The sequence below is a fragment of the Vombatus ursinus genome, unplaced genomic scaffold (genome assembly GCF_900497805.2).
Source record: "Vombatus ursinus unplaced genomic scaffold, bare-nosed wombat genome assembly UNPS02014799.1, whole genome shotgun sequence".
Classification (NCBI taxonomy): Eukaryota; Metazoa; Chordata; class Mammalia; order Diprotodontia; family Vombatidae; genus Vombatus; species Vombatus ursinus.
The window spans coordinates 48,332,162-48,346,754 of NW_020954577.1; the positions used below are offsets into that span (position 1 = coordinate 48,332,162).

Sequence of the window (14,593 nt, forward strand, 5' to 3'; positions counted from 1 at the left end):
AAAGGCTCAAGACCAGAAAACAAAGTTCAGGAAACACCCAGAGAATGACAGCGGGGTTGTCGCCACTCACTTCTAGCTCAAGTTTTAGCCACACTTGACTTCCATGGACTGCCGGGGTGCCCTCTCCCCTGGGCTGAGTGGGGTCTATTTCCAGGGCATACCCACCTCTGCTGCTCCCTCGAGGACAGCTTTCCAAGCTGACCTCCCTGTCTGCAGGGCCTGTCAGGCTCCCAATAGGCATGTGCATCCAGCAGAACCATGAAGGAGAGGGAGATCAGAGCCTGCTTTTGGGTCCTAAGTGTCCCTATTCTGGAGCTCAAACAAAGATGAACCTTTAGTAACAAGACACCTTCTCTCTCTCTCTCTCTCTCTCTCTCTCTCTCTCTCTCTCTCTCTCTGTCTCTCTGTCTGTGTCTCCATCTCTGTCTCTCTCTCTGTCTTTCTCTTTATCTCTGTCTCTGTCTCTCTTTCTCTGTCTGTCTGTCTCTGTCTCTGTCTCTCCTGCTCTGAGAGCCAGTGTAATATGGTGTATTGAGCAGGAAAAGTAGAGTGGGAATCTTTCCTATCCAGGTCACCTGAGGCTACTTGCATGACTCTCTGTAGGTCACGACACATTTCCTGAGCACTGACGAAGTGTCAGGCCCTGTGCTAAGCCTCTGGGATACAAAGAAAGGCAAAAACGTGGTCCTTGTCCTCAAGAAATTCACATTCTAAAAGGGGAGTAATTCGGTGCATACATGGTATGCTGGGAGTAGATGAAGGTAGTGTGAAAAGGGAGGAGGCATTAGCAATTTGGGGGGGGGAGGGGACCTGGAAAAGCGAGATTTGAGCTGAGTCTTAAAGGAAGGCCAGGAAAACCAACAACCCCCCCACACACACACCAAAAGGAGGCTTTAGATGGGCATGGCTTGAACGCTTAATTGCTGCCAGGAAGCCTATGAGCATGCCACGTGCCAGGCAGGCTGCTCTCCTCCATCAGTAAACAGGCCAGAAATTACACCTAGCAGCTCAATCACTTATAAAGGAGGCAGAAGTGCAGAGATAGCTCCTACCGAGGCCATCTAGTCCCACCACCCCATTTTATAGGTAAGGAGATTGAGGCACTGACTGACTCGACTTGCCCAGGGTCACACAGGTAGTGGGAGTGAGGAGGCAGACTGGGGCTTGACATACGGCAAGTTCCCTAGAGAGACAAAGAGGCACATAGGCTTCTAGAGCTAGAAGTCCAGGGTTCAAATTCCAGCCTTGCCCCCTTGCCAACTCCGTAACTTTGGGCCAGGCAGCCATCTCCAGACCTCCCCTTCGATAGAATGAGGCTTTAGACTAGCTGACCCCCCAAGACTCTTCCAGCTTTTAAATCTATGATCCTATGATCTACCCGTACAAGCAGGAGAAAGTCCTTAGACTTCCTCTGTCAAAGGAGCCGGTTGGATGCCCTGATCCTGGTTCTGTTAGAAGTTAGGTCTCCTGTCCAAAGGGAAAGGGAAGAGTTCTCCCAGCCCCAAAGTAAGGAAGTAAACCGAGAAGCAGGGGTGGGGAGGGGGAGGGCCGCTAAACGACGCTGCTGAGAACAGCCAGGATGGGTGCCTCTTTCTAATTACAGAGGGAGGGAACGAAAGCAGCCTGAGAAAGAAAAAAAAAAAGCCCACATTATCCCCCTCACAAATGACATCGAAGCCCTTTTAATTGCTGAGTGCTGTCAATCACTTCACACCTTGGCCCCTCCCTTGAACAGTTATTCCCTGGCTGGGTTTGCAGGCTGTGCCTTTAACCCTGTCCTCTCTCTTGGTTAGTCATCCCAGCCCCACCCAAGTTACAAGAAGAGGAGAAATGGGAAGTTCGTTAGCTCCCTCAGACGATGGAAGAGGAACCAAGTTGGGGGGGGGGGGGGAGGAGAGAGAGAGAGAGACAGACAGACAGACAGAGAGGTGGCCACCATTGTGTCTTGTTCTGCCTGTCTTCTGAACCAAGGTCTGCCTCCTTTTACCAGCCAGCCCTCTCACCCAATGTAGGGCCTTGGGGACAGGGAACAAATGAGCAAATCCAGTCCACTAGGCTGCTCCATGTTGCAAGCAGACAACATTTTACCTTTTCTCAGAAAGCTCTTAGCTTATTAAAGACCTCTGCTTGGAGGGGGCAGGGCTGTTCATCTGAGCCACTTGAAATTTATATCACCCAGCTTGGGGACCATCTCCCTGATGGACTTCTTGAGGGGTAAGGAGTTGAAAAGGAGGGTTTGTCCAATGGCCTCATCCCCCCAGCCCCAAGAGGGGAATTTCTCCATCCAGCTGCCTTCCTGCCCTCAGCGAGGACATCCTCTGGGGACCCGGATGCCGCAGTGGCTCCCAGTGACACCTTGATCAAGGCCGGCAGCTTGGAATTAGAGGTGATTTGCTGTAATTACGGCTGGCGCCACGAAGCCAGTGGCTTGACAGCAGCGAATGTGGTTGTTATAAAGTTGGGTCCGCCGTGTCAGTGGCCTGTATAACTCACTTACGTCGGAATTGCCAAGCAGCCCACTGCTTTTCCCCCCTTCTTCTTTCGAGAATAAAGCAAAGATTTCAATAGCTTTTGCAGCCTGTTTCAACTTCAGATCAAGTTGACAAGATTTTACAGGAACTGTGCCCCCCTTTTTGAAGAGGGTCCTTTACCACTGGGTTGAGAATTTTATCCTTTACCCCTTTTTCCTTCCAATTTCCTGTACTTACATTTAGCCTAACTGCTGCATATTATAGAGGAGGAAACTGAGATAGATTTGCCTGAGGTCACAGGACTATTGCCAAGCATCTTCTCCCTTTCTTTTTTTTTAATAGACACCTTTCAACACTTATACCTAATCCAGGGACAGTTTACAGTATTTGCTTCAGGTGGAAAAAAAAAAGTCTTAGTTATAGCTGGACCTTGGAGTCTCAGTTTTCTCTTCTACAAAATGAGGGCTTCAGATTTGTCACAAAGCCTGCCTGACTCCTCTAAAATAAATGCACTAAGCCAACAGCCAAGATGGTGCCCTCCACCCTAGTTATAGCCCTGTCCAGAGAAATTAAGTGATTTATCCAAGGTCACAAAGCTGGGGGATTTAGGATTTGAAGCTAGGTCACAAAATTCTCAAGCTTTCTGGTATCTCTATGACCATCTAGTCCAACCCATACGCCTAGACTCCAAATCCAATGCTCTTTTCACCATCCCGTTCTCCCACTTGACAAAGGAAAACTGTCCTGTTGGTTTTTCTCTCATACAATCACCACTGAGGCTAATCTATATCGATGTTACACCGAGAAGCTCTTTCTTTTTTGAGCATGGCAGGTAAAAAGACCATCTGCTTTAGCAATATGTTGGAAGCTGGAGGCCAGAGACAAACCATGAGAAGCGGGTGATCCCTGCCCTCAAGGAACTTAAATTTCTACTAGGCAATACAGCAAATAAAAAGACACCTGATACCTGAGGAGGGAGAAAGCACAACTAATCAGGGGATCAGAAAAGATTTCTCTAAAAAATGGACCATGGCTGGAATTGTAAAGGAAGCTCAGGATTCTTGAGAAAAGAAGGAACACATTCCAGGCATCAAGGACAGCCTCTGCTGAGGTGGGACATCGAACGCCAAGTTTGGAGGCAACATCAAAGAGGCCATTTTGGCTGAATGGTGAATGTGTTGAGGTGAATGATGTGAAATAGACCCTGAAAGAGAGGCTGAAGCAAGACCATAAAGTTTCAGAAGCCAAGCACAGGAATTTCTATTTTATTCTAGAACCAACAGAGAGAGAGCCTTGAGCAGAGGAAGGATTGTGGGATTCTTTTTTTTTTTTTAATTTTTTTCAGGCAGTTGTGGTTAAGTGACTTGCCCAAGGTCACACAGCCAGTAAGTGTCAAGTGTTTGGTTGGAGGCTGGATTTGAACTCAGGTCTTCCTGACTTCAGGGCCAGTGCTGTATCCACTGCGCCACCTAGCTGCCCCGGATTGTGGGATTCTTAAAGGTGTGTTTGGGCTTGGGAAAGCTCCCCTTCATCTGAGGGTGACCATGGAGAACAAAGAGAAGACTGGATTTTAAAAAGGCAAAGCATTGCACAAAGGATGATGCCACCAGGCCAAAAATGAGTCGGGGCATTTCTAGTCCAAAAAACCTTCATCTTTGATGTTGAACTGTGTTTGACTCAAGATTGTGGTTCCACAGTATTTAAGAAGGCATTTGCACTTGCTGGTTCAAATGTAAGGACCTTTCATTTTATTCTTAGTTTTTGCTACCCCCTGAGAACCCCCCCCATTTCAGGTATTATTTAGTTCATCTGGCTCCCTTCACCCCCACCCCCACCACCACCCTTTACACTGTTTCCCCATTTTCCTTCCTGTGCCCAGTTAATGATAAAGGGTATCCTGTACTCCAGAGGAAATTCCACTCAGACACAAGGGTTTCCTCTTTTCATCTGTTTGTTCCTTTCCGGATCTCTCTCCCCCACTCCCCTCGTCCTATCTCTATTGAGCTGCGCTCAGGCTGGGGGCTGCTGGGAGGGGAGGACTGGGATGCTTTTAGTCCAGTGGGAGCCTCCTTGGATTTGGCACCCCAGCCAACAGAGCCATGTCTCCAGATTAGCCGGCTGGCTCAGGAATGCTTGCACACCCTCCCTTGGAGTATGTCTCCTCCTCAGGGAGAGGGCGGTGGGGGAACACGGCAGCTGTGTGGGGCTGGAGCCGAACTCACAGACTCCCAGAGCACAAGGTCTTCGTTTTACTTGGAAGACAGAGAAAAGCCTGGGATTGGGGAGAGGTCAGAATGCTGGGGGCTGATCTCCAGGCCACTGACGCCCAGCCTGGACAGCAGGATGCCAGGCACTTTCTAAAGGATGGACAGCAGGCTGAAAAAAAAAAAAAGAGCGAGGAGGTCCAGACTCCAAACCCAACCCCACGGAGAAAGAGGGGAGTAAACACGAACAGCAATCAACATCGGCCGCTCAGAAAACAACTTCTTTGAGGCCTGGAATTATTTGACTCAGATTTTGAAAGAGTGTATCACCTCCTCTCAGATGCTATTTCAGATTTTTAACCCAAGACCCAGAGAGTCCCTGGGGGAATTGGAGGGGCCAGATAATTTCAGGGTTAAATAAGCTTTAATGACTATCACATGTATCCAACTAGTATTAAAAATTATTCAGAAAAAGTGGTATCTCTTCCTTTTTTCATTTAAAAGAACCATCCAGGTGGTTTCCTAAGGCCCCCCTTGCAAATTGTTTCCAGTGAACCTTCTAGTCACAGACCATTGCACACCCATGTGGTGTTATTCAGCAATCCCCTCGACTTGGGTGTCCCGTGTTTTCATAGTGGACAGAGTCAGAGGGGTTGAGGAGGCTGGGGCACCTCTGAGAAGGGACTGCTTTTAGGCTGTGCCAGCCAGAGAAAGAAAGGGGCCACAGACTCACTCCCAGCCATCAGCACAACCCTGTACCAAACTGCAAAGATGAATTTTGCTCCTGGGACCCAAAGCCTGGAATGTTCTGGTGCCATTCCCCTTCTCACCCTGGTGGTCTCCCCATCCACCCATCAAGCCAGACATGTTGTGCTTCCCTGTTTTCTCCAGGGGCTGGGTGGGTAGCAGATTTCTGGTCAGGAAGATCCCACTTTCAAATCCTTGCCCCTGACACTTCCTAGTTCTTTAGGCAAGTCACAGCCTCTCTGAGCCTTAGTTTCTTCATCTGAAAATGAGGATAATAACCAGACTTCCATCACGGGGTCTTTTGAGGATCAAGTGAGATCACGTAGGTGAAGGGCTTTGAAAACCTTAAAAGAGCAAAAGTCCCTACGAATTACTGTTCTAGAGGGACCATTCTAGAATCGGATGGACCCTCCATCTAGTCTAAGCCCATTTTAAAAATATTTGAACTCTAAAATCTCTTCCAATTCTAACTGCTCTGACCTTAGGTTGTTAGTGAATCAATACTTACTCAGCTTCTACTCTGCGACGTGCATTGTGCTAAGTGCTGGAGGCACAAATGAAAAAAAAATTGACCCTGTTCCCAAAGAACTCATGGTCTAACTGCAGAGGCAACAGCAAAAGGTGCGTAAACAGGACAAATCGACCGGATAAATTGGGGGTAATCATCGGAGGAAGGCACTAGAATTAAGGGGGATCAGGAAGGGCTTTCTGTAGAAGGTGGGGTTTTAGCAGGGACTTTAAGGAAGCCAGGGAAGCAGCCAGGAGACAGAGGCAAGAAAGCAAGAGAGACCCAGGCATCTGGGCAGTCGGTGAAAAATGCCCGAGTCTTGTTAGAGGAAGAGCATGTTCTATATACCCAATGTCGACCAACCAATCAACAAACATATATTAAGCGCTTCTCTCTGCCAGGGAAAATCGAGATTCGGGGGAAGTTTGTGAGCAATTATGGTGGACGCTATCCCCCTCAGCAAAGCCGGATTACATCGCCTTTAGGAGCGAATACAAAGCCCTCAGTCTGACATAAAAGGCAGTCCACCTTCTTAGACTTACAGCATCCTACGCCTCTTCACACACTTTCTGTTCCAGGCAAACTGGTCGGCTTGCTCTCTCTCGGAGCTCAGCCCCCCGCCTCCTGACTTCACACTGGTTATCCCACTACTTTCTCCCTTCTGTCTCAGTTTAGTTTCCTTCAACGCGTGGTTCCTCGTGTGCCACCTCTTGAGCGAAGCTTTCCTTGCTCCCTCTCATTTTCCGAATTTTCTCCTTCTTCCAATTAGCTTGTTTGGGAAGTCAGAGGATCTGGGTTGAAATCCTGGCTCTGCCATTTACAGCCTGTGTTATCCTGGGCTAATCACTTAAATTCTCTTGGTTTCAGTCTCTCCTGTAAAATGATATGTTTGGGCTAGATTGGGGGTTCTTAACGAAGTCTGCAGATAAATTTCAGAGGGTCTGTGAACTTAGATGGGGAAAGAAATACATCTTTTTATTACTTGGAACTGAAATTTAGAGTTTCTCTTCATTATGATTTTTAAAAAATCATTTCCTGCATATTTTTCCAATTTCAAACTGAAATTTAGCATTTCCTTCAATTATATTTTTTTCTTTTTAATTTTAAAAATTTATTTGATTTTTAACTTAGGGAATAAAACAAACATTTCTATAACAGTTAAATAAAAGAAATAATTGCACATGAAAATGCAAATCTATTATGTGCAATGTGCTATTCCTTTTAAATATATAATAAAGTTATCATGTAATTTTTTTTCCTTTTTTTCTCCTCCTCCTCCCACCCTGCCCTAGAGATGGTTACCATTAGACATGAATATATATATATATACATATATATATGTAAAATTATTCTATACATACTTCTATTAGTTTTTTCTCTGGATGCAGATAACATCTTTCTTCACATATTCTTTCTTTTAATTTATGCATTTATAATATCAACTATGACTTTGAAAAAAAAAATCATTCTCCTGAGAAGGGGTCCATGGGTTTTACCAGACTGTCCAAGGGATCCATGACATAAATAGGTGAGTCCCTGGGTTAGTGGCTCTCTGAGGTTCCCTTCAGTTCTATGTTGTATACCCCCCCCCATTTTCAACCAATCAATAAACAAGCATTTATTAAGCACCTACAATATTTGAGGTACTCTGCAAGGAAGATGAGAATAGAAATAAAAAGAATGAAACAATCCCTAATCTCAAAAGGCTTATACTCTAATGGGGGACACAAGTACAGACATGAGTATATACAGAATAATTGTAAAGAGAAAAATCCAAAGTGCTTCAATGCAAGATAGTTTGGAAAGACTCGAGCAGTTAGGGAGATCAGGAAAGGCTTCACACGGAAGATGGTGCCTGAGCTGCCTCTTCTATGAGGCAGAGGGGAGGATGGAAAGCATTCCAGGCTTGGAGCAGTTCAAAGGCACAGAGATGGGACAGGGAGGGTCATGTATGAGAACAAGAGAGAAGGACTTTTTGGCTGGGTCGCAGAGTAAGGGGTGGGTGTGTGTGAATGTGTGCATCTGTAATATTAACATAATGTATGTTATTGACTCCAGAGCTGTAATTCTTTCCCCTGGGCCCCTTTGCTTCTCATACACAAAGGGGAATGAATTTGGAATGGTCACCCTTACCCCAAACACATCCTCTGAAGTCTACCTCAGCTGCCACCTCCTCCATGCAGATCTCTTTGATCTCCTGTTGCTAATAACCCTTTTCAGATCCCGTTGGTGCCTCCTGTATCAATATTATGTTATTTAGTACTATCAGTACTTGTGTGTTTCTCATAGCTCCCTCCTAGATGGGCTCCCCCAAGCATCTAGCACAGGGCTGTGTGTGCCCGAAGCAGGTTCCGAGTCACTATCTGCTGAATTAAACTGAATCCCCTAGAATTGAGATCGGACTGGAAGCCGCACTGTGAAAAGCACTCGATGTCATGCTGTGGTCTTTAGACTTCACTCGGTAGGCAATGGGAGCCATTGAGGGTTGTTTGTGAGTAGGGGGAGTGATACGCTCAGAGCTGTGCGTTAAGAATGTTAATCAGGACGCAGCATGGTGAGCCAGCACCAATGGGATAGGGAGGTGAAGGATCGAGGGAGCGCCATCGAGGATAAGGGAGGATTTAAGGCAAAGGGAGATGGATGGCGTAATGGACAGAAAGAAGGAAGTCTGGAGAATGGTAGTGGGGGAGGGAGACGAGAAGCCTGAGCTTCCTATTCTACCCACTCCCTGGTCTGGGGAGACTTACTCCCAAGCGCTTCCTAGGTGTTAGCTGGGTCGTCCCCAAAGGATTCTTCCTGTGGTTCCCTGGGGAGGGGGCATCCTTGAAACGGCAAACTACAAGCAAAGATAAGTAAGCCCACAGCTCCATCTATCCCACCTCTCTGTGCATCTCAGCCTGGGCATCCTCTGTAATCACAGTGAGCCTGGAGAAAGAGCTCCCAATATGCCAAGTGCTTTACATACGTTATCTCTCTCACTTGATGCGTACAACAACTCTTGGGGGTAGGTGCTATTTTTCTTCCCATTTTACGGATGAGGAAACAGAGGCAGATAGAGGCTAACTGATTGCCCAACATCACACAGTAACTGTCAGAGGAAAGATTTTGAACTCAGGATTTCCGCGAATCCAAATCCACCTTCTGTCCACTGTACCACCTTGCTGCCTCTGATTAGGAGGCTGCAATTATAGAATCACAGGTCTAGAGGAAGAAGAGAGTTTAATGGTCGCCTATTCCAACACCTCCAGGTGGACTTCCTTTGAACGCCTTCCCCAGCTGCCCTTTCCCCATGGAGCCCACTCCCTGGGACCCAAGCCCAAGAGCTGTGTTTCTGCTGGCTCCATTCTACAAACTACTGCGTACCCACTGTGTACAAGGCAGAGATGCCTGCCCTCACCGGCCCTGAAAGGGCCTCACGAGCTGGAAAGCCCTCATTGCTGGCCCTGATTATGAACCACGAGCCTGGAAGAAATGAAGCTGACCCCAAGAAGCTGACTTGTGATGACACAGCTGGCCATACTTTCTCCTAAATTGTAGAGGTGGTGCAATCTGTGTGGGTGGAGGGAGTGTGGACACCAATGAAATGGAATAATTGAGACATCTGCTGAAGGAACTGGTCATGTTGAGCCTAAAGGGAAAAAAATCCATGGGCATGGAGCAGAGGATCATAGCTGTCTTGAAATATTTAAAGAACCATCTGATCAAACAGGGATTAGACGTATTCTGGTTGACCCCAGAGAACAGAACCAGGAACAATCAGTGAAAGTTGTGAAGAGATACATCTAGACGTGTTAGGAAAGCGAAAACCAAACTTCCTTAAAGGTTCAAGCTTTCTCAAGTGCAATAGATGGCTGTCTTGGAGGGTCCTTTTCTACGCAAGCAAACTGGCCAGCCTGACCACAGCCACATATCCATGATGGACGCAGATACCTTTCTGACATTGGTTGGACTGGATGGTTACTGAGCTGCCTCCCACCTCCAAAAACATGTGAGTCAGGGAAATGAACATTTGCTTGGCGTTAGGACATGGACATTTAAAAAACATACAATCCTTGCCCACAATGAGCTCACAGTCCAGTGTGTGCGTGCGTGTGTGTGTCTGTGTGTGTGTGTGTGTGTGTGTGTGTGAGAGAGAGAGAGAGAGAGAGAGAGAAGGAGGGAGGGAGGGAAGGGAAAAGAGAGGAGAGGAGGGAGAGGGGGAGAGAGAAACAGAGAGTTGAATTTGACCTCTACACACATAAGGCAGGAAGTGATGGTATCAAAGAGAAGAGAAGTTCATTGAAAGTTCTTTAGAAACGTTGGACAAGAAAACATGAATTCAAACTCTGTTGCTCCCCACAGGCACCCTTAAAAAGCAGGTCAACTCCATTTTCCAGGTGTACAGACTGAGGCACTGACCCACGCAGATCAGTGCCAGGACCTACTCATGCCAGCAGCCTCAATGTGAGGCAGGACCAGAAAGCAGCGCTGCAGATGCCTGTCCACCTGCGGGCCTGGCCTTCCCCAGCGGGAACAGCATCTCCTTTTTCTGGAGCAGGACCCAAGACAGAGAGAGCCACCAGTCAGCACCATCCTGGCAGCCCAGCCCATTCCCAGCCCACTTCCTCCCTTTCAAATTTAACTTCCTTTAACTTCCTCTTTTGCTCATTATGCAAAATTCTTATTAAGGGTGGACTTGTCAGAGGCCCAGAACAAATACAAACCAGAGGGCAGACAGGGGAGAGTACACCACCTAGTCAGTATTGGGGGTTTGACTTGGGTGATCCGGGGTCTCATCACCCTCCACTACAGATTTGCTGAATGACTGACCAGTCGCCAAGCATTTATTAAGCACTTAGAGTACGTCCCGCACATGCTAGATCTGGGGGATCATGGCCTTTAAACAGAGTTGTGTGGCTTGGTCCCTAGAGTGCCTAGAGTCAGGCTGGCATAGGTTCAAGTGTCACCTCTGACTCTGTGACTCCAAGCAAGTCACTGAACGCCTTGAGCCTCAGTTTCTTTATCCATAAAAAGGGGAAAATAATAACACTTGTAGCTATCTACAAGTCTGTCGGTGCTGCTGTGAAGCCCCAAAGAAATGCTTGTCCCCTTTCTAGAAAGGGTGGCTCCATCTTGCCTTCTGCCTCCTCTGGGGACTGGTAACACCGATGGAAGCTTCAGACCCAGGCAGGGAACCCCGCTCTGCGTCCAGGAGTAGGGTCAGCTACAAGGAGACTCTCATGGCTGTGCCTGTCACCCTGAAACCAGCGGGAAAGGAGAGGATAGATTATCCTTTGGCAGGGTCCAGTTTCATCGGTCTTGCTGCTGTCCAAGTTTCATTTCCTTAAACTTTCTCTGACATCTTTCTCCTCTCCCTCCCTCCTTCTGTTGTAGACCAGGTGGACGGCGTCCTGGCACCTTGGACAAAACAGAAGGACCTCCAAATCTGGGGGCGAGCACTGTCTCCAGAAGCAAGCAGGGAGCGGGGCAAAGCAGCCTGGCTCAGCAGTGGTAGAAAGAGGAGAGTTTTTCTTAAGTTTGTCCACTTGCTATAAACTGTCTCAGAGAGTGACCTAGAGCTCTGAGAGGCTGGGATTTGTCCAGGGTCACTCAGCCAGCATCAGTTAAAGGCAGAAAGACCTTTCTGAACAGAAAATCACTCTAAATGCGCTCTACCACACTGGCTGTCCAGAGCCTAGCACAGCACCCTGCAGCCAGTGGGCATCTAATAAATGATTGTTGAGTTGAAATGGAGCTGACTGCTGCAAACTAACCCTCTAGCAGCCATGACCAGAGCATAAACTGCTTCTTTCTGAAAATGCCTACTAGTTTCTGCCTCTTGTGGAAGAGGACCAGGGATGGTAAGAACTTGGGCACCATCTCCCAAGAAAGTTTACCAGAGAAAGATGGAAAGGAAAAAGGATTCCCTTGAACTGACAGCTGCCTGGAATCTAGGTGCCCATTTCTCCAAAATCCTTTAAAGAGAGAGAGAGACAGACAGACAGACAGAGACAGAGGCAGAGAGACAGAATCACAAAGAGGTAGAGAGACAAAGAGACAGAGACAGAAAGAGAGAGAGAGAGAGAGAGAGAATTTTTTTATCACATGAAGACTTTCAGCAAAAGTTTAGAACCACTGACTTGGACAGAAGCCCTCAGAATTCACCTTACTCTCTTTGAATATCTTTTGCTTCTACTGATAGCCCTTATATGTGTACATGCAGTGTGCTCCATAGGATGCAAACTCTTTGAGGGCCGGCACTGTTCAGTCTTTTTCTTTGTATCCCCTGGCACACAGCAGGTGCTTAATGAATACTTGTCAATTCTATTGATTTGTTGTAGAAATTACATATCACTTCTTAAACTGAAAAGGAAAAAAAATACACACAGAAGTCAAGATAGACTTGTTATGATTGGTGTTTTTAGGATAGGAGAAAGAAAAAAGTTTTATTTTTATCCCAGAAATTGCATTTGTGGTTATTTTTTTTTCCCAGGGAGCCAAGTTGTCCAACTCTCTGAGTATTTAACAACTGACCTTTTCTTAAACCGAGCTGAGATTTATTAAAAGGATTTCTGCAGTGGAGTTAACCCTCTCAGTTTTGTGCCTTCAGGGGCTGTGAAGCACTCCCCTCGCCCCCCATCCTCTCCTTTCCAAGACAAAGTTCTTGGGCCTCCCAAATGAAATTATCTACATTTCTACTAACAGGGCCCCAGAGTTTTAGAAAAAAAGTTGGTTTTGATAAGAGAGAGTAAATGAAAGAGAAAACTGCTGACATAATATTTTGGTTTCCAAACTAACTTCCACATCTCACTGTACCTCTTAGACCTTCACATGACTAGAGTTTCGGTCTTGACGCCAGAAGCCAAGATAGGAAGGTGTGGTTGAGACTGTCCTGCACAAAGAATGGACTTCACACTTGAAGGAAATTGAAGTGGTTCTGAGGACAGTTTTGCATATATTGGCATATTGCATTCATTGGACAACCAGTAACTAGACTTTGATATGCTTACTCCTACTCAACATGGAAGGAAGAGGGAGTGAGGTGATATAACAGACAGAGTGCGGGACCCGGATTCAGGAAGACGAGTCCAAATTCAGCCTTGGACATTCACTAGCTGTGTGGTCATGCAAGTCACTTAACTTGTCTGCCTCAGTTTCCTCATCTGCAAAATGGAGGTCATAATAGCAGTAGTGATGATCAAATGAATTAATATCTATAGAGCACTTAGCATAGTGCCTGCCTGGTACACAGTAGTCTCTTAACAAATGTTTATCGATTGATTGATAATAGGTACTTAATAAATGCTTATTTCTTTTCTCCCTCCCTCCCTCCCTTCCTTCTTTCCTCCTTTCCTTCCTCCCTCCCACCCTCCCTTCTTGCCTTCTTTCCTTCCTTCCTTCATCAAAAGAACATGTATAAACACTCCAATATAATGGATGTTCCCTATGGGGAACTCCCTGGATGGGTCATTATGAGCATTGCTGAAAGCTGATAGGTGTCACAGTGGATAGAGTGTTGGAGTCAAGAAGACTTGAGTTCAAATCCTGCTTCAGACTATCCAGAGTTATGCCATGTAAGTACATACAGCAACTGGGGAGATCAGGGAAGACTTCTTGCAGGAGGTGACATTTAGCAGGTCAGTATTCATATTTTATCACGATTCTTTCTTTCCTGGAACTCAAGACACTTTTTAAGTTATTCTGTGTTATCCCTCCCAAACCTGTGAGATGAAATGCAGGTGTTATTGAGGCTAAGATGTCTTTATAGCTGGGGGATGGAGGTGGGGGCAGAACAGAAGGAAGCAGATGAGAGGATGATAAAATCCCAGCTTTAGAGCTGGGTGGAACCTTGGAGACAGCCTTTGAATTCCTCTCAGGATTTCTCTGCCATTAAGAGAAGAGAGAAGGGAGAATGGCAGCTTTATCCGCACATGCTCTCTGCAGTCGCAACTGACCTCTCAGTGGGGTGAAGGATGCTCCAATTAAGCATCCCTTGTCTTCATTCTGGAGAGGCAGCAAGGAGTAGTGGACTCTCGAAAACATAGGTTCAAATCTTGTCTCCTACACTTATTTACCGGGACCCCGGGCAAATCACCTGGAGTCTTTGAGCCTCAGGCTCATCTATTTATAGATGGGTTGAGATTTGGTAGGGGAGGGAATTCCCAGAAGAACTCCTAGTTCATTGACACACCCACATTTTGCAAGTAAAGTGGTACAGAGGAAAGAAGCCCTCATCTGGAGTCAAGAGAACCTGGGTTCAAATCCTGGCGGTGTTATTTAGTACTTTGTGTCCTTGAGGTGAATCACTCCCCTCCCCCCTTCCTTGGCCTGCCTCAGTTGCCCTATTTAAAAAATGATGGGACTGGGCTAGTCCAGGGGTTGTGCCATGGATTCCTGGGCAGTCTGGGGAAGCCTCTGGGTTCCTTCTCAGAATGAGGTTCTTAAATGCATAAAATGAAGTACATATAATTACAAGGAAAATCAAGGATTACTGAAAATAAAGATGTTACTTTTTCTCATCCAGATTTATGAACTGTCTGAAATCTGTTCCTGTGTTCTCCAGATCAGGAACCCTGGGACTAGCTGATTTCTAGGTTTCCAATCCGTTCTAGAGCCATATCCCTATGACCCTTGAATTGGATCTTGTAGTAGTAGAGTAGGAGTAGTAGAGGGCTGAATTTGGT

General features: G+C 46.5%; 1 protein-coding gene across 1 annotated transcript in view; it reads right to left on the reverse strand.

Annotated features, from left to right (window-relative positions):
• Positions 1-14,593, reverse strand: part of LOC114050683 (cyclic AMP-responsive element-binding protein 5) — a 487,545-nt gene that overhangs the window by 165,789 nt on the left and 307,163 nt on the right. The window lies entirely within an intron of this gene.